The following is a 20655-nucleotide window of genomic DNA, read 5'->3' as shown; positions in this document are numbered from 1 at the left end:
AGAGCCTCTTCATCAGATGATGTTTTATGATTTTTTTTTGCGGCCCTGCTGAGACTCAGAGCAGTCCCTTTTCCACCATCATTTTTTACTACAGACATGGGCATGACATCACTTCCACCGAGAAGGGCTGCTCAAGTCATTGCTTCCACTGTATCACAGTGATTAATGGAGATCTTAATACACTGACCTAGACTTCTGCTTTTCTCTTTGTGTACAACTGGAGCTCGGATAGTTTTCACTCCCTCATTTCTACCCGCAGGTTCATCCCTGGCGTTTCACTTCACACGCTGATGTGTGACATACCAGTTCTCATAGAAAACACATAATTTCCTCAATTTTTTAAACACGCTAATTACTGCAGTTCAAATTTTGACTGCTGTTGTCATGGTAATTGCCTTTCGGGGATTATGGCGCCACTTAAACTCAAGTGACTTAGAGTGAGAGAAAATGAGAGCAAGTTAGGGGGAAGATTGTGACGGAGATCCACACCGCTCCATTGTGTGCCAGCATATTTCATGTTTCATCTTGTTTCACGGCGTGTACTATTGGCAGTTTACCTTGACTCAAAATGATCTGACCATGGTGCTGCCTCGCGTCAATGCCAGAAAATGAATTTGACGTGGGTGAGTGGGGATAAGTGTTCCTTCAGCACCGAGCCGAGTGCCAAGAGGTCCCAGAGCAGAGACCTGCAACCCACCATTTATCCACCGCATTAAATGGACGTGTTGAGTTCAAGGAGGGGTCAGGGAAATATAAGGGACAACATATGTCAAACAGTACAAATTGGAAGAGAAAAGTAGGATCATAAAAAGCCTTTTATCATTTGGCAAACAGGGATCCAGGCAAAAGGAAAAAAGACAAAAGCATCGTGGATTGAAGTACTTGATCATCATTATAGAACAACAAGCGCCACCTCTGGCAGTTGGCAGAGGCATAATGCTGAAATGAGGATGGTTTAGCTTCTCCAGAGTCTTGAGGTGAGGAGTGAGTGTGTGCGCCTGTGTGAGTGTGTGTGTGCTCGCTGTAGCTGTTCCAGCGTCCTCAGGATGTCCTTGTGTCGTGTCAAGTGTCCTGCTGGACCTCAAGCATGACTGGCTTTCTGCTGTTCACTGTTGTTATTTAGACGCTTCATCATAATATTTGTGCTATTAACACCTTAACTTTCTTTCTCAGCAAGTTTCACTTTTGTACAGCATGTGCTCATTTATACATAAGATGACATGTGCAGTGCAGAAATAAAACTCAAAACAAAGGTGACAATAATAATAACAGATGTATGATGCACACGACGCACACAGATTAAAGGCGAGTTTAAAACGAAAGAATTAGTGCACTGAAATAATCATAATACTAAAACAAGCTCTGAGTCTTCTGCCCTCACCACAATACAGCTGAGATAAATGTACATTTGATTGTCATAGTCAGAGCACCAGTATGCCTTTTAGATATATCTGAACGATTACCATATTCTCATTTTATTATGTGGCAATTCATTTTGTGCTTTTATTATCATACTTATAATTATTTATAATTGTTATCAGTATAGTAATTTGATTTTTATTTATAAATATTGTTACGATTACCAATACGAATTAACAATTTTTCTCTTAAAATACAGCCTGTGCATATGTTAGCTTGTAGGGATTTAGGTTTTAGTAAAGTCTAAAGAGCCATTGTCCCGACCTATTTTGCACCCCTCTCTCACATTCTTTTCAAATTTGCTGGTTTTCTTTGATTAAAGTCCGTGGTTAAATACATTTTCTGTCTTCCGTATCTTATAGTAGACAGATGACATATTGCTGCACTTATAGTCTTACTTATAGTCTAACTGTCATATTATTAAAAAGATTAAACTATTAATGGTACAGACCATATCATTAATATTTTATTCTTTATAGCAGGACTTTTAAGGTCATTTCCTGTGTCACATTAGCACACGTTAAGCCAAATGACCAACTTGAAAGAAAGAAAAAAGTTTCAGTTCTTAATCCTGTAGACTTCCAGATCTTCCTTTATTAGTTTAATTTATTTTAGCCAAATATTACAAGCGCTGTTTACATGACTAAGCCGTTACACACAAAGAGATCTGTCCTCTTTATGAGTGTTGTAAAAATCAAAAACAGAAAACTTAAAGTTGAACTCTGAGCCTTCCTCGTGTTAGTAATAGCTGTGTCATTGCCAAACATGTATACACCACACATGCTAAAGCAGTGTTTCAGCCACCATTTGTTTAGTCATGGACAAACAAATGGCTGTACTGGCAGCTTGTTGGATTGAATGGGATTTATTTCATTGCGTTTGAAAGGTATTGTCAAGAAGGTATTTACAAATCAATTCTATACACAGAGGCTCAACTCCATGACAATCCACACACACAGCACTCTAATACAGTTTTATGGCTGGCGCAACTTCTGCAAAATCCTTGCAATCCTTTCATGGCAGATGCTATAGTGATGTAACTATATGGTCTTTGAAGTTATGTTGATGTCATAAATAATTTGGTTTGTGCCCCGTGTGCAGCATGGAGTAACTTAAAGGACTGTGTGCATTTCTAAATCCTAAAGTAATCATCAGATTTGGAAAATTGCTACAAAGTACTTATAAACACATAACAGGGGAAAATAGAAAAAACTGCCAAGCGTTGAAACTAAAAATTATAGAATTTACTGCATCATTAACATGCTGTTTTTAGGCTTTGGCACTGCAGGCAACAACATGTTTGTTATTGCACAAGTCAATTTTGTGATTTGGGGGCTATTTTGCTCCTCCTTTAGCATGCCTTCTTTTACACTACTGGAATGAAAAATACACAAAATCCAAAACACACATCTCAGGATTTATTTACAGTGATGTTAATTTAATGAGATATTGCCTTCTTTGCATATTTGCACATATTTGAGAAAACTAGATTGTAGTTAGTAGTTGTCCTAATGTAAGTAATCACCTGGGGAACCTTTCATGGGAATATCTGATAATTTTCCTACTGGTAAGCTGGATTTTCCAGTACAATGTATCTAATTTAAAGTACAGACATAAAGGCTGTGTGAAGGTAAATATCTTGCAAAATGTGAGAGCTTGTAGAAAACAATATGGGACATATTTTTCCTTCTTCTTTCCAGCTTTATTCTTTACCATATTCTAAACATTTTAACATTTTATTAATGTATATTCAAAATCTATATTAAACCTTGACAGTTCACATTACTTTCTAATACTCTCTTATTTGTGATAACTTTAATAAAAACAGAATTAAAAAAGAAAAGACACAAAACATTTGATTGAGAAACTGTGTGAATATTAGCACATATTTGCACCGCATACACCCCACTGAAACACAGAATTCCAGATAATTTGTAATGCAAAAGTAGGATCTCAGTGCAAATTATCTACTGGTGAAAGTTTTGTAGCTACAATTTTTTTTACCCTGCTGACCTGAACATCCAGACAGTATAGACACATTTGCATAGAATTTATTCTTTAAAAAGTATCGCAAGTGAATATAATGACAGTTTAAGCTGAAAGTATAATGAAAGAGTTAAAACTGTTATTTTCTAATAGGCTGGCCGTACCGTATGTCTATAGTACTTTTCCTTTACTTAATTGCTTTTTTTAGTTTTTACATATTTGCCGTGTCATGTTGTAAGTAAAATAATAATAAGTGCAAAGTGACATATAAATTTTGTCTTTCACTCGTTGTGGATGTCATTAACAGAAGTGGGGGGGAAAGGCTTTGTATAATCAGTGAGTATTGATCAGACCCTAAAGTGTCACGGAGCTCTTGTTCAAAAACCAAATAAACTTATAAATGACTAGTTCCACAGAAAATTCCAGAAAGTTCAACACATTAAGAAGCACCTCTAAATCTCATTAAATTTGCTTCTTATTCTGATCTCTATTTCTAAATAAATGCATAATACTGTATTATAATAATTGTCATAAATGCCAACAAGACAGTAAGCTTGATTATTTTACCTATGACACAAAAACTGGCAGTACTGTAGAGTATACAGACTCACACCTATACAGGCTACTTATATTCATATACACCTGGAGCAACGACCACATCGTGTATTATTTTCTTACCGAATTAAGATATTGCTGACAAGTTCGTTTGTATGTAATCTCTGTCAAAACGGAATAATCACTACAGCCACTTTATCGAGATATGAAATTCTGCAAACGCATTCAGCCTTCATGAACGTTTTGACAATGTGTTAGAAATAGAGGCCAAGAGGAGTGTCAGCCCTCACAACTGCCTAAGCTATCTTTCTCCCCATGTTTTTCAGATTAATTCAAAGCATCCCACTGCCTGGGAAATGACAACACTGCGGAGACAGCCTGAAGTTACACTTTGATGGACACAGTGGTCTATCTCTGCCGTTGACTTCAGTGGTGAAATTGTGACCCCCTGGTCATTCTGGCGGGGCCTTATCAGTGCCAGCCAAATGCGGGGAGCCTGATGGAAGAGCTAAGGAGATGATTTTTAGACAGTCTAGCACACTAATGGTTCACATTGTGGAAGCAGAATACATCGTGGAAGTGGGATGGGCGATGCACCTAATTTAATCAGGCCAAAAGTGAAAATACAATATTGTCGTTGTTGTTTTCTACTCAATGAACTAAAAAGGAGCAATTCATTAGCATTAGTTTTAGTGTTAGAAAACAGGATTTCAGGCCTACCACAAAGATAAATGTCAGCTTAAAGTTTATATAGTGCAGTGTAACCTTTTATCCTACAGAGCACAGAAAATCCACTGGTTGCAACCTTTAGAAGCAGAAGATCCTTGGCCCATCCTAACTGCTTGAATCAGTGGCAGAAAATCCATATCCTCTTAAAGAGGAGAAGTCACATCAGATAATAGATATATGAAATCCATCTTGTTTCTGAACTCTGTCCTTTGTAGGAAACAGATCAATGAAAACCCTTCCCTTGAATCATCCATAACACAAAAACACAAAATGAGGTTAACAAAAAGTAAAGTGTACAAGTGCTCAGTAGCTAATTATTTATGGGAATAAATGTAATAGAATCAAAAGTAAATAAACAGCTAAATGCAAACCCCCTATATTGATCATATATGACCACTCCAGTGTTTTTAAAACTCGTGTTAATTTATCCAGGAGGTAATTAGCAAATAGCTGTATACAACTGCATGACCATTGTGTGTCTATAGGGCAGATTGGATATCGGAACTAAATAACATTTTCTACATACATACCTTGAGATTGCTCAGTAGTAATTCTACATCTTTTCGGCTTTTAGTAGATTTATGAATATGCAAATCTTCCACCTACCCTTCTGCTGCACATGGGCAGCTTGAGCATACCTTCTCACCTTACACACTGTTAAACAACCCAACATGAAACAAAGGCAAAGTTGCAATAAATCTGCCAAACGTGTACAAACCAATTTTTAAATGAGGGGTGCCAACATATCTGTGTAACAGAATAGTCAGGTGCTCTCTTTAAGGGTCGCCCCAGCAGATGATCTTCTTCCAGCTCACCATATCCCCATCATCCTCCTCTGTCACACCAACACCCTGCATGTCCTCTTTCACTACATCCACGTATCTTATCTGTGGTCTTCCTCTTCTCCTCCTGCCTGGCAGCTCCATATTAAACATCCTTTGTCCAATATGTCTGCTCTCCCTCCTCTGCACACGTTCAAACGATCTCAGCCTTGCCTCTCAAATTCTCAACCGCTCAATGTGAGCTGTCCCTCTGATGGACTCATTTTTAATCCTGTCCTTATTCATTAGTCCCAAAAACATCTTATCAGCTTCAGCTCTGCCACCTCCAGCTCGACCTCCTGTGTCTTTGTATTAGTCCCACCATCTCTAAACCATACATCATAGCAGGTCTCACTACCATCTTCTTTCACAAATCACCCCTGACACTTATCTCTGCCTACTCCACCCTGCCTGCACTCTCCTCCTCACCTCTCTTGTGCACTGTCTGTTGCTTTGATTGGTTAACCCCAGATACTTAAACTAATTTGCCTTCACTACCTCTGCTTGCTGCGTCTTCACGGTTACACCTGTCTACCCCTCATTCAAATGTATTCTGTCCTGCGTCTACTGACTTTCATTCCTCTTCTCTCCAGAGCATACCTCCACCTCTCCAAGTTCACTTCCACCTGCTATACCCTCCTTTCACTACAGATCACAGTGTCAGCGATGAACATCATAGTCTCCTCCATGACCTCATCTGTCAACCTGTCTGAAAGTGCAACACAGTGACGTAAAGGTCACAGGTCACAAGATCAAAGGTCACATTTTAACACATTTTGCAGACTTTTTGCATTTCCAAGATATATGAAAGTCTACATAAAGTGTTATATTTTGGCCTGAAGTAGTTACTCTTAAAAGTCTCATAAACCACAAGCCTGACTAATCTCATAATAAACTGGCATGAAACCCACAACTTTGAGTATTTTCCATTTTAAAGTATCAGAAGCTCCTCAATATCCAATATCAGTGTGACAACATTTAAATACCCATCTATTAAAACTGTGCTACATGTTGCATAGGCAGCACGAATTATTTGGATATTCATTTCCCTCCTTGCCCTTATGAAATCATTACAAAACACTTCACCCTGTTATACAGTGCAATATCTTTTACCAATATACTCTTTTGCCATTATGAGTTCAGGATGGTGCAGTACACTGTAATAGGACACTAACGTGCAACTTAAAAACACAGCAACATAGTTTGTATCTCCATAACTGCTACACGGCTGCATTAGTCCTGACAGTTTAATATTTACAGACTAGTTCAAATTCTGTGAGCTTTTTTTACTTTTTATTTGCTTGTTTTCTTGAACTTTGAATTTCATTTTTACTCTTTTATAACTGTGGTAAATCTTTTTCTCTAAAACACAGTATGTAACATGTGTGGAGGCTATAACTGCATTTTTCTGCTCTTTTTGCGCTCTTTACATGATAATAAAGCTGCCCCCAACCTTGATGTTGAATTAAAAAATGGAAATACTGAAGTGATTTACACTCTGCACTCATAAAGTGTGTCTGTGTGTGTGTTGAGAGAGAGCGAGGACAGGGATCTGTAAGCACATTTCAATAACATCCATGCATTGGAATAAAACCTGTACTGTTGTGATAACAGGTCATTTTTTGTGTGTTTTTTTGACTTAGATTGGACATAAAATTCAATTATGATGATTCAAACGTTACCTGTTACTGATGCTCATCTATTTTAAAACACTTGACATTAAGTATGGTGGTGACTTTGAATTATTCCAGCATTTATGCAAATTTGTAACTGTACCATGTGGGCATATAGGAGAGTTTCATTTTTCAGCATGATAAGAGAATGGCTTGTTGCTCTCTCTTTCAGCCTGTCAGGTGCCAGGTTTACGTAGCCTGTTGCCCAGCAACCTCTGCCAAACAGACATGTGGCTAAGAGAAGCTGCAAAGCAGCAGAACTAGATGGTGTCATGGGCTTGTTTGTACAAGTGTGTGTCTGCGTGTGTGCAAGTATGAATAGGTACTACTGCTGCCCTCCATGGGGCTTAACAAGCTGCTGCACCTTTTGAATTTTTAACCTCGCATTATCTAATAAGGCATTGAACATCATAGCCTCTTGTTAGGCAAAGTTTAATTAAACTATTTTTGGAATAAATTGAATCAGGGTTACTCATACCAACATAAGGTCAGATTCTTGGCATTTTTTGTCTTGGGGATTTCTCTATGAGACAGTGGACCAATCAAAGTACATTTAAGTGTACTTGATGTGATTTAGAATTGCCCTGCCTTTAATCAGGAAGAAACAAACAGAATGTATACTTATGTTGCATGACATTTCAAGTGCACTGTCAAAGAAAGTACAAGCCAAAGCCTGTAAAGGACTGACACTCTCTATTCTTTATTAAGAATTACAGAATTACATAACAGACAGTGCTGTGCAAGTTACTTAAAATATTCTTTACATGTTGCTAAATGAAGTAGTTTTCATAGACAATAGCTGTTATTTATTTTCAGGCTGGCTCAGGGGAAAAAAAAGCCTTTAAACAGCCCTAAAGTTTCCATACCTATCCATTACATCTTCTCTTGTTAGGGCTTGTGAAAATGAGACAAGTCTGTGGTTTAAAAGTTCTTTACTAATTTACTGTCTGACTCAGATTTGGCAGATTTTAAAAATGATAATGCACTGCAACAGTATCGGACATGTTGTCTTTTTTGTTACACACCAAAACCTGTTGGTCATTACCCATGATGCAAGGTGGCGTGCAACAGTCAGCAGAGACTCTGACGTTTTATGATAGTAGCAGCACATGAAGCATTCTGTTTTCTGTTTTTTGTCGTTTTGTTTTTTCAATCAGATAATACAGTTATCAGATTTCACAAACCTGCATTTAGAAATAGAAGAGGTCCTCCACAATGTCTGTAAAATTTCCCATCATCAGCCACAATTACGAACCAGTCTTATACCAAAGGAGGCGCGTAATGACGTAACCACCTCTATTGTTTACAAAAAACACGGTGATGCAATATATAGCCAGGGTTTTTCCAGCATATAAGAGATGCCGGGAAAATCACTAAGACTATGATAGAAACATTTTTTATCTAATGTACAAAAAGTAACTGGAAAAAGTGTACAGAAAAAAGTGTTTGTAAGGTAAAGTAACACACACACTATGCTTATGGGAATAGTCACTCCAAAAAGGTTCATTTTGACCCAGGATTAACTGTGCTTGGTTACAAGTTTACTGCAAAAGTAATTGATGATAACTGTACAAATCATGATATATAGTTCCTGAGGCTACTGACAATGACTATTCCAAACACATACATTCACTTAAGAGACATTAGCACTGATGAATGAATGAATCCCTCAAATGTTTTCATGAAAGCACGCAAGAAGCTTTGGCGCTAAATTTAACTTCAACTTAGGAAGTGTGAAGATCCCATAAAACACAGAGTTGCCATTCTGCTGCTGTGTCCACAAGTACATAAAAGGAAAGAGGTGCTGCCCTCTCCAAGAGCAGATGGATGCTCTGAATGTTTGCTGAGAAACAAAAATGCTAAAAAACAGAAAATGGGACTTATTTGGTAAGATGTGCCAGTCCTACTGTTTATAGGTGTTTCTGGTTTATCCTGCTTATATGTTGCACCAGCACCTAATTACCAATCACCTCTGTGTATGTGTGTGTGTGACCACTTCCTTCTCTTGTGTTCCTTAGCTTCACATGTTTTCTATTTTGGATTCATGTTTTGTTAGACTTTATAGAGTAGCTTGAAAAAAAAAAAAAAAAGAAGCTGTGTTTTGTGTCCTCTCTCAGCTACTCCACACGTTTTGGTGATACATCACCATTAGCACATCCTCTTTATTTAACACATAACTGTTATATTTTCCATTTCAAATCTTCTCTTGCGGTTTCCTTGTGCATTTTTCTTGTTCTGGTAATTAACTGGCCAAACATTTATGCAAATACCCAGCAGCAGACGTTTGTAGAAAAGGTCTGAAACATCAGAGGAAAAAGGAAGCTGTTAGTGTCAGTTCCCTGAAAAACAACAACAGCTTCTTTGTGCACTCAATAACACTGGGGGGAGATCTCCATTATAGAAGAAGCAGAACCATAGCTTCTCGGGACACTGTGATGCAATAAAGCAGCACAATATGTTGAATTTCCCGTGCTTTTGCTTTAATGGAAAAGCTCTGCTACATATATTGCTTTGTCACCTACAAGAAAGACCTATTGCAAGTTCACAAGTTCACAAATGGCGTTCTGGTGCGACACTATGAAAAATGAAAAATCACTAACTGACAGTGGATGCAAGCAGGTTGAGAATAAGGTAGGCATTCTGAGAAACACTTAATCCGTCACATCTTGGCAAATCTATATCAGTGTAAGCATATCCAGGGTTGTATTTTACCTTTTGAATCATGCTGTAGATCGGCACCATCTCAGTACAGGTATGTCGATAATGTAGACGCACATTATCATAAGAGAGAATCACTAAGCTCTTTTGATGAAAAATAACTGGAGAGATTCAACCTGACCTTAAAAAACATGTGACATTTCCCAGTCGAGGAGCTGAAACCCATCCGCTATGATAAGGAGAGCATCTTACTTAAATGTCACAGGGCTGGACAGACTGGCTCTGATATTGTTGAGAAACTGCCATCATGGTGAGATACTGGTGTGTATGAAACTACAGTGCAATTTGCTCTGGTATCTCATTAAACCTTGTAATGTCTTGCTAATAATTAAACGCCTGCACTTAGCAGAAAATGATTCAGCAGGGTATATCACAAGCATGGGATTCCAACAAACACAGTATGCTTAGACTATAATTGACTTTTCACTCTGCCCTGGAGTTATAGAAGAATAATGGGGCTGGAAATAGCTAGTTAACCTCCTGTCAGGTAATACATAAAAGGAAAACAAAAAAGTCTCCATAGCACTGAAATACACCTAAACTGTCTCCTCTGAGAGAAACAGAGAGATGTCAAGGTGGGAGTTGTTATACTAAGTGATTTTATTAAGTGGAACACCCGCTGTGAGCTCAGTCAGCCACGCAGGGATTGTTTGACACAAATTATACATAATTCCTACTGCATGACAAAACATCTATATCCCACACATATAGTATGGATCAATTGCATAGCACCGTGGCATTAAAGAACATAAAACACATAAACTGAACTAAATCCATCAGGTATTAGTTTTAGTTTATTAGTTTTAGTTTATTAGGGTTTTGGTGTATGTTTATTTTTCAATACTTTGAAAAAGTATCTTACTTACTTTGCTAAGAGGAGTACGCAGTGTAGTAATATTACTCCTCACTGGTTATTCTCACGCTGTGGTGACTCAAGATTTAGAGCAGCTGAACCCCAAGTACGAACATCGAAAATGTGTCTATGGATGCCACTTGTAGATTTAAAAGTGCGCGGAGTGCTAGGTGAGAGCAAAAGAAGCACTATATGAAGTGAAGTCCATTTACCGTGGACAAAACTAGGAGAGGGTAGAACACAGAGAACACAAAAATCACAAATTTCATTGTGTTCTTTGATTAGTTAAATGAGTTAGCCACTATAACAATAGCTGGGCAGCACAGTGGTGCATCGGTCACCTCGCAGCAAGAAGGTTCTAGAGTTCAACTCGTCCAAAGACATGCTTGTCAGGTTAACTGGTATAAAGTGGCTGTTGGAATGATGGTAAATGGTTATCTGTCTTCCTGTGTTACCCTGTTAAAAATGGCAGGGTCTGCCAGCATGAGAGAGTCGAGCCAAGGATAAACAGTGAAATTATAAAATTATTGATTCAAACAGTCATAAAGTGTTGTTAAATGACGATTGTTAAATGTTTACCTAAATGTATGCGTCAAAAGGTTAAAGGGTAATCCCTTGAACTGCTCAATGGTGTGAGGCAACAACTGCCATTGGACCACCGGAACAACATGTTATACATTTAGTTAAACCATATAATTGAAGATTAACACCCCTGAAATGTATACAGTGGTTGTAATTATCTGTTAAATAGCATTTTTTTAAAATTACTGTGAAGTTGGAAAGTTTTTAAATTTTTGAAAATTCCAGAAATTACATTTTCCTCTTGCCTCCACCAGCAGGGGGCCTACAAGAGCACTTGAAATGTAACCTAAGACTGGTAGATAAAAATATTATTTTATAATATTTGTACACATGATATATGAATCATACAAGCGATGATGAAATATTTTCTAGAAACCTAACTTGTTACTTGTTTAATCTTTTTCACTATCATAGATGGAGTAACGTGCACACTGTAAGTGATGATTGCAACAAGTATGTCTCAAAGAAGCATTTATCCCGCTGCGGATGAAAAGAAAAAAACACAAAGGAAATAAAAAACTGCAAAATAAAGGTATGTGTCCGTGAATAATCATTTATCAGTTATTTATCATTAGGATTCACTAATCATGACATTAGTTAAACAGAAGCATCAGACAAGCCTTCAGTTCAGTCAAGGTTTCGCGAGATTAAATGATGTGTGGAAACAGGGGGGAAAAGTGGATGGTAACCTACTAGTAGCTGTTACTGTTAGTTTTCATATATTTAATACTGTCTGCTTTTACATTTACATCATTTTGTTAAAAGGTCATATTTAGGCCTAACTTGATTTTAAAATGCATTGGCTGCTGATTTCTTTCTTTCCAGCACACTAATAAGCCATGATAGTGGTTGTGTTAGATGTGAAATGCACAAATGTTTAAGTAAAAGTAAAGTTATTACTGGCAATGTAAAGGAGGGTGGTTAGCGGGTCCCCAAATCAAATTCTGTTTAAGACCCTGTAAACCCTCGGGCCGTCTCTGTCTACTGTTCTAGTTACGAGTTGCCCAGATGATGAGAGATTTCACAATCCAAATCTGTTTTATTTGATAATGTTAAAGGACAAAAAGGAAAAAACTACAGTCCTTATTAATCAAACCATTAATAGCTTCTCATTCTTATTATTATGATTTTCAAATATCATTTGAAGGATTAGTTAAGTCAGACAACACAAGTTTGAAAACATTTATTTAAACAGCGGTAGCAAGCTTCTGAGTTAATCATTCCCAATGACTCTACAGAAACTGAGGCGTAATGAGTAAATATCCCCCCAACCTACAGGTGGATGCCGGGTGGTGGAGGGGTCGGAACAGCAGGCAGTAAAGCAAGGCAGCACGAGCAGCTGCGCTGGAATGTCAGATAGAGTGGTGGGAAATGGTTTAAATAGGCTGCCAGAGCGTTTGGTATATATGAGGAGAGCGAGTTTGTCAATTGGCAGGAAAATCTTTGGACTAAACAGGAACCCTTCTGGCACTTTTCTCTGTTAAATATCATTGTAAACTGAATATATGTAGGTTTATATATTTTGTGCTGCTAAACAAATCCTACAAACCGAATAAATAACTTTTCTTTATGCATCTGGTTATCAAAATTGTTTATTTAATATAGGTGAATTTCTTTATTTTTGCTATTTTATGAACTAAAACATCCATAAAATGACAAACTATAGAATTATTTATTGCTACTGTCTTATTGTAATGCTTTTAATAACCCCTATGTAGGTGCAATGATTGCACTGCACTGTCTCACAGTGTTATATTTGCTGCACGTCACTGGTGCAGTGATCATGTTATTCCTCTCAGTATAGTAGCAAAGGAAACATGTTGTCAACCCCCTTGCCTGCACTGTCTGCCTCTGTCTATCCCACTTCTTCATTGCCCATGGCCTGGGGGAACAGTTGGCTTTCTGAATACTCTTCCCCCTTTGTGAGCACACATTGATTGGCCCTCTGCTCCCCCAAAGCAGAGCAGCATGGGGTGCCAGCAGCCAGCTTTCTGCTGGTGCTGCTCAAAAAAAGTCTAAGGGAAAAAATGAGGGGAGGAAATTGTCAGGAGGCTTCACCACAACCTGTCTAGGTATGTCTCTTCTCTTCCTGTCTGCCTCTCCTGTTGTAATGAGAATCAATGGGGTTTAACACATTTCCCTCATGCCTTTTTGTCAAATCGAGTGCAATTGTCTCCTCTGTTTGCAGAGCCATGTCCTCTCGCTCCTAATTGCCCTGCTGTTTCCTTCCATCCTTTGCATTCCTATTTGTTGAGCAGACTCTACAGTTTAACAGTCTGCAGTGCTGTCATCAGGTCACACAGAGCCCCAAAGAACCCCAGTAACACACACGAGGATGCCTATGATAAGGGCTCAGAAATATCAAAGTAGCGAATCTGTCATCCACAGCAGTCATTTTTAAGATGATCTAAAGGAAGCGACATGAAATATGCAGGAACAGTTGTCGAACACTAGCGTTTGTATGATTCCAAGGCTATCCTTTCTCTCCATATTTTCGGACATACCGCTGAGCAGCACAAGCTCATGGTCCACAGTGGAGTAAAGTGTGCACTGAGAGCACATTTTGACTGGAAGACAGCCAGTGGTTGGTCTGTTGCGGAGGATGTGGGCTGGTCTCTGGAGCCCGGTGGTTGTTCATTCATAAACCAGGTGGGAACTGTAAATGAGAACACAGACATCTCCCTGCCCACGCTTTCAAAGATCATATTGTACTGTTTTTATGTAAGGAGCAGCAGGACGTGCAGGAGTCCAACATCAGCAACGTGTTTTGTACTTCATTTGAAAGGTTCAGCAGCATATACGTCTTACCTATAAGGTTTATAAAAGAAGATGTCAGTGGGGAAATTAAAAAATATTTAAGCCATTTAAATCGGGTCTTTAAAATTTATCTAGCTTTTCAAAGTTAAATTAAAATATGGCAGGATTTTCCTCCACCTATCAGTCATTTAGCTATCTTTATGGCAGCCATATGACAGAAGACCTCGAGTCTTTCTCTGACAAATAATGGCTGAAATAAAATTTTACATGAAAAAAAAAAAATGAAATTCAAACAAACAAAATCTAATTTCTCTTGCCTCCAAAACCATTTGTTTGTATGCAAAACCCTGTGTGTGATCGGCGCTCGACTGCGGTGACAACACTGGAAAAAAACACAGTGTGTTCGTATTACAAATGTGAGACAAGCCCGTCTGTTGTCACCACTGTTGACATTATTTACCAAGGCGACAATATTTCCCCCAATATTAACAAGTTATTTCACTACAATTGTGACAGTTTGCAGACAGGTTCAGCATGAACATTATGCAGCTCTATGAATTCATGCATTTGAAATATTTTGAATATTTTTATATATTTCATTGACAACAACTCATTTATTTAAAAACATGTTGAAAATTCATCATGTGAGAATATGATTTGCATGAGACATTTCCTTACACAGTCTGACCAACAGAAATGTACAGATATATGTAATTAAGCTAAGATATAGCTAAGATATATTTAGTATTTAGTATTAGATGAAGAATCAGTAGATAGATAGATAGATAGATAGATAGATAGATAGATAGATAGATAGATAGATAGATAGATAGATAGATAGATAGATAGATAGATAGATAGATAGAACTGATGTATTTTTATGGTATAAAAATGTTGATTCACGTATATTTAACTCAGCAGAATTTTACATGATCTCCACTTCTGCTGTCCTTAGTGCCTCCTTGCGAGTTCAAGCTTTATACACCGCTGACAAGAGAATGAAACCAGAGTCAACACAATGGGATACAGAAGCTTCATTCAGAAAAATCCAGCAATCAAACCTGTGTGTGTCTCGCTGTGGTGTGACACTGTTAACTGCTGGACCAGCACGCCCCTGCCAGTAAAGCATATCGAGTAAATCTGATGTCACACAGAGTCTGCACTCAAGCCAGATGATGCTGCACCACTGAGCATCACTTTGCATATGATTTTATAAGCATTCGCAGACAGACTGTGCTTGACTAGGTCTCCTTGAACCAGTTGTGATGAGGAAAATTCCCCTCTAATTGGATCAATGCTTCTGTCTTGCACTGGCGTTCATCGGACCATCTCTCGGGAGGTGTTACAACATTGAGATCACAGGTCTGTGTGGTCGATTCCTTTTAAAAAAAAAATCCCAATCATTTACCAGAGTAAAGATTTAATATCACGATAGCCAAATATTAATCTACAAAACCACTGAGAATTATAAATAATGAAGTCAGAAATTCAGGGTGAAATGTGAATCACGCTCCACATTCTGATGGAGCATGAATCTGCTGGATTTGGTAGCTCACGTACTTGAAAAAAAGGTAATCACTGCATACTTGTAGTTCTTTCAGCTGGGTGTGACTCACTTAACAGAATTAGCCTCATTAAAAAGTAGCAATTTAAGAATTCAGCAGGGAGGCTCCAAAATGCACTGAATATTACCTGAAAATAATGATCTAAAGTATTAGAACATTTTCAAATGACATTTTAGATTTTCAAAAAGTAGCATTTTGATGATTAGAAGTCAACAAGTATAAAAGAATATAACAGCTGAGCACTAAAGTAGCTTAAAAACCATTATCTGGCTGGGCTGGATTTAATCAAACCAAACTGCTAGTGATTTGCTTTGCTTTTTGTCTGCTTGCCAAACAGTTGTTTGTTACACACAATCATTTAATAAAGTTGTTTCTTGCATACTAAAGATTTTTGCTGTTTATTGTGCACCTTGCAACAATCACGCATTGAACACTAGAGGGCTTTATTGCAATTAACATCTCAGTAAAATTGATGGAGCTTTGGTATCCTGCAATCAAAACTTTGATCCTGTTTCCTGAAGTAACTGCTGCTAATCAGCTGTCTACGATCTCCCTTAAAGGGATGTATTCATCCCTGGCTAATTCACAGTTGGCTTACAAGCTTGGGACAGACTGAAATCAATGCTTCCTGTCACCTTTTAGCAGGACACATGGCGCCTATTGTTACGCCCATCCCTCCCTCTAACTTAGACAGCTGGGGTAGACAGCCTGTCCAGATAGATGAAATGTTGCCTTTCTGTTGTGTGATGACTTGTAATTATAATACAAGTGCGAGCTTAAGAAAACTCGTGTCTGACCATGATCGCAGGTGAAGAGTCACTCACAGCAAGCAGGGCGCTGTATTTCTAACTTTTGACATGGCTGCTTCCAAACAGGCCACAGTGAGGAGCAGCAGGTCAATGTGTGTTTGTTTGCGTGTGTGGTGGCCGAGTCTGGATGCTGCTTGGCACAGTCATGGCTCCTTGACGTCAGCTCTCAGCCCAGCCTGCTGCTGCTGCTGATGCCGCTGCTGCTCTCAAACATGTCTTTGTTATTCAGAGCTTTCCATCAGAGAGCGGCGACCTGCAAAACATGGAGGGTGGCGTCAGCGCCGGAAAGGATCGCTGTGTGACAGCGCGCGTGTGCGCTAATGCGCTCGTCGTAGACCGTGCACGTTCTTACTGCTATTTATTAGATCATTAAATAGGCACTAAACCCATTATTAATTATGTTTAGATGTTTAGCTTATAATAATGCAGCCGATAAACTGACAGATTATGCTACAGAGAGAATTATTATTGTCCTTGCATGGTTATTTTATTTATTTCACTGCCACTGTTATTATTATTATTATTATTATTATTATTATTATTATTATTATTATTATTAGCATCAGTGGCCAAGTACTTGCGGAAGTAGTTGCTGTCATGTTTAAAAACATATATTTTCGTCTATTCTGATCAGTCTAAACCTAATTTATTAGAGGCCGTTAGAGTTAATACTTCCTTAGAAACTGTCATAAATAGCATTTATTAAATCAGTATCGAAATCCAAACCAAAATACCCAGCAATGACGCTTTAACAGCCTCATTATTGAATCTAAATGTACCTTCCTGTTTAAACATCCCCAAATCATAACTACACAATGCGGTAGACCCGGTCAGAGCCACAATCAGAGCGGGTCGCTCCAGCACATCCAGATACCATATGGCCGCTGTGCTGAGCGACAGTCCGACTCCGCTCCCGGCTCTCTCCTGATGGCTTCTCCGCGTGTATAATCCGCGACACATTTTGTCAGCAGCCACCGAGCATGGGTCCCTTTGGTAATAGAATAGCCAATGTAATTTGACACTTCAACTTACTGTGCTCTCTCCGAGTCTATTCAGTTACTCACCCACTGACGCCGAGCCCATTCTCAGTGGCCGCGAGGGGGGAAGATATTTAAAAAAAGCAAGAGTCGAAAATTACCGAGGACTTTCTGCGCTTAATAACCCGGTGAGTAGCTGCAAACTTAACGTTGCTTGTTCCCGGTGTCGCGCTGCGAGGCTCTTGTCTCGGAAAAGGTTTTGTTTCCACTTTGGCTCAGATTGTTTCTCAACAATAGAGTGACCACTTGAACTGGCACCGAGCGGCACGTCGGAGCCTGTAATAATAAACCGCAGCTTTTTATTTACTATCACGCCGCTTCGTGGCGTCGGGACTGAACCGGCGGGCTGTTAATAAGCAGGTTGTGCATTTCGTTAGTAACAGATGCCGCGTTGATCTCCAACGCGCTGGGGCTTGGAGGCTACACTGTAGCAGGCTGTATGGATCTCGCTCGCAGAATGAACCGTGTCTGGGTGCGCGTGTGTGCGTAATTTCATGATGTGGGGTTTGCTTTACCTTCAGCTTCTTGATGCGCACAAAGCACATGGTCTGTCTAAAATGGGTTTTTGGGTGATACGTGCAAGCTGTAGAATAACTGGACGTGGTAATAACGGTCACAGCACTGTTCGGGATTTTTCAATGAATGTCACATAAAATCATAATTTCCGAACTTTGATATCAACAGCACATGTATACTATTAAATGATAATGGAAAAAAAGCAAGCATGTCTGTGACAGCCTGCAGTTATCTTGTTGCTGTAGGTCATTAGCGCTTCATAGAGGTTTAACAAGTTGACTCCCAAAATTCCAGCTGTCTGAATATATGGAACCGGTTGGGGTTGGGGGGGCGGGGGCTCTCTCATCTAGAACTAGGTTGCCTTTCACTTGCAGTACATCTGTCCAGGAAGCAAAAAAGCATGGCCAAGTGGAAAAAAAGTAAGCTTGACTCTGCTCCTGTTCTACTTCCTAACCATTGTGACTGAGAGAGAGAGAGGAGAGCGAGTGAGAGTTTCTGTCATCTGTAATTTTCTTTTCTGTTACAAAATGCAAGTTTTGGAGCATCAAGCAAGCAAACATATCTGTGCAGATGTTTCTCGTCCCCCTGTTAAGATGCACAGGAGAGCTCTTCCTGCTTTTGTGTTATGCTGTTGAAAAGTTTATTCGGCTCATATCTACTTTTAGCTGCTGCAGCATCCAAGTTTGTCCTGCGAGCAGAGTGTTTTGCACCGAGCCACATATGGGGGTCATGACAAACCTCCGTGGGGACTGCAGTTATTAAGCACCCTCGCTTGCTTATTTACATGTTTGCCATGTAATTTCAAGGGTCTTGTTGAGTTTCTTCACTTTGCTGTTTTCGGAATTTGAGATAACAGCTGAATGAAAGATTTGAGTTGATGTCAAAGAAGGAGGCTATCATTGGCTGATTCACAAGCACTTGATGGCACATAAACACTGAATGACTGCCTGTATTTGGGAAAATTAAAACTTTCAATTATTGGAACAATTTTGGTGTTGTCAGACAGAGGAGGTCCTGTCCCCTCCTTCCCCATCACCCCACCTCTGTGGGGCCCCAGGTTGGGCTCCTGAATAACCACAGACCCCACCAGGCTGACCTTCTTCTATTCAAGTTGAGGATGTTGAAACACCAGCCGTCAAACAAAAGACACATTGAAACAGAGATCTGCAACCCAGCACGTGTGTCTGAGTGCTGAAGTAGACCATTTATTAACTCTCAGTTTCTTGCTGACCAATGGAAACTGTCGACACAACAAACTAAAGTCGTGAAAAGGACAAGTTTCTGCAGATACACGTATTAGTGAACAAAATCTAAAAATAAAGAGAAGTTAAATATATATATTTTTAAATTAAATCATACATAAAGCATCTTCTACACACTTTAGCAAATCTTTTCTTTTTGTCCAGACTCCAGGCTGGCTTAGGTTTGCATGTGGCACCGTAAGGCTGACAATGGCAACACGTTGTCAGCGCAGGGTGGAGGGTTCTGCTCTTGCTGTCCCACCCGCCCGACGGGCTGAGAGTAAAGGCGGAAGCTGGAAATGACTGTGCCACATGGGAAATTATTCAACTCTCAGATCAGAGAGGACACACAAGAGGCCTCATTACCTCCAGCAGCACTGCTGGTCAGCCTGTGAGAAGACCGAGAGCTGGTGTGTCTTAACTAGCTGATCTCACTTACTACAATCCTGTGTATCATATGCTTCTTTCGTCTGAAAGAAATCCAACGCATGACACATGACGCGTGACACAGAAATACACCCAAAAACTTTAGGAATAAACACTGTTTTCAGAAAGGAAATATGACCACTTTGATCTGTAATACAACAGTAAAAGAAAACCAGTTCCAAAGGTTTGCAGTCTAAGCCTCTTTTAACCAACATTATGTACTTAAATAGCTGGTAAATAGGCCTGTTAGCTTGTGTATAATATCATAATGTTATTGATTCAGCTTGGGAATTCCACTTGCAGTGAGCGGCTCCTGTGTATGGCGAGCTCTCTGAAGCACTCTAACAGAAAAAAGGTGAACGAGTAAGCAACCGAAAGCTCTTCCTCCACGGTCAGAGCCTGTGGGAGGTTTGTGTAGGTTTCGCTCAAGGTCCTTTTTGTGTTGTCTTTACTCAAGAGAATAAACTCTTGGGATGAATCACCCTGCTGGTATGGCTATTTTCAAATGGTAAGGAGAGTCGAGGGGTAGAAAGTATGTCACTTGGTAGATATAGCAGTTTAATCATGAGGTTTACCTTTGTGTCAAACAGCACTTAATAGTCCTGTTATGTTAGTTGTGAGTAATTACAACCTTGTGCAGTGTTGCTGTGACTTTGAGATTGTAACTCGTGCTGGAAAGTAACTAAATGCATTACTCAAGCTACTTCGAGTCCTCTGCAGATATAAATTTTACATACAAAACTGATGAAAAGCAACACATTGTTACAAATGAAGCCCTTATTGGTCCTCTTGGCTTATTGTGACTAAGTGGAAGCGCCAAAAATGCAACAGGTAACATTTCACACATGGTGACCTCTAACATTTAAATTCATTTTACGATTACTTAGTATGATCAGCGAATGTGGTGAGGAAGAAATCCATTTTCTCACTTAAAATAAACAGAATTAACTGTATGGGAAGTTGTTAAG

The 20655-nt window shown here is 39.1% G+C and overlaps 1 protein-coding gene across 2 annotated transcripts in view; it reads left to right on the top strand.

The window, feature by feature from the left end:
* The first annotated feature begins 17327 nt into the window (after positions 1-17327).
* Positions 17328-20655, top strand: part of LOC120738130 (zinc finger MIZ domain-containing protein 1-like) — a 109659-nt gene continuing 106331 nt past the window's right edge. For both annotated transcript variants that reach the window (XM_040039204.1, XM_040039206.1), the window contains exon 1: positions 17328-17632. The gene's annotated coding sequence lies outside the window, so the exon portion shown is untranslated. The remainder of the gene's footprint in view (positions 17633-20655) is intronic.

The sequence above is a fragment of the Simochromis diagramma genome, unplaced genomic scaffold (assembly GCF_900408965.1).
Source record: "Simochromis diagramma unplaced genomic scaffold, fSimDia1.1 OVJJ01000402.1, whole genome shotgun sequence".
Classification (NCBI taxonomy): Eukaryota; Metazoa; Chordata; class Actinopteri; order Cichliformes; family Cichlidae; genus Simochromis; species Simochromis diagramma.
Note: the sequence above shows the minus strand (reverse complement) of the source record. Positions and strands in the feature narration are given on the sequence as shown.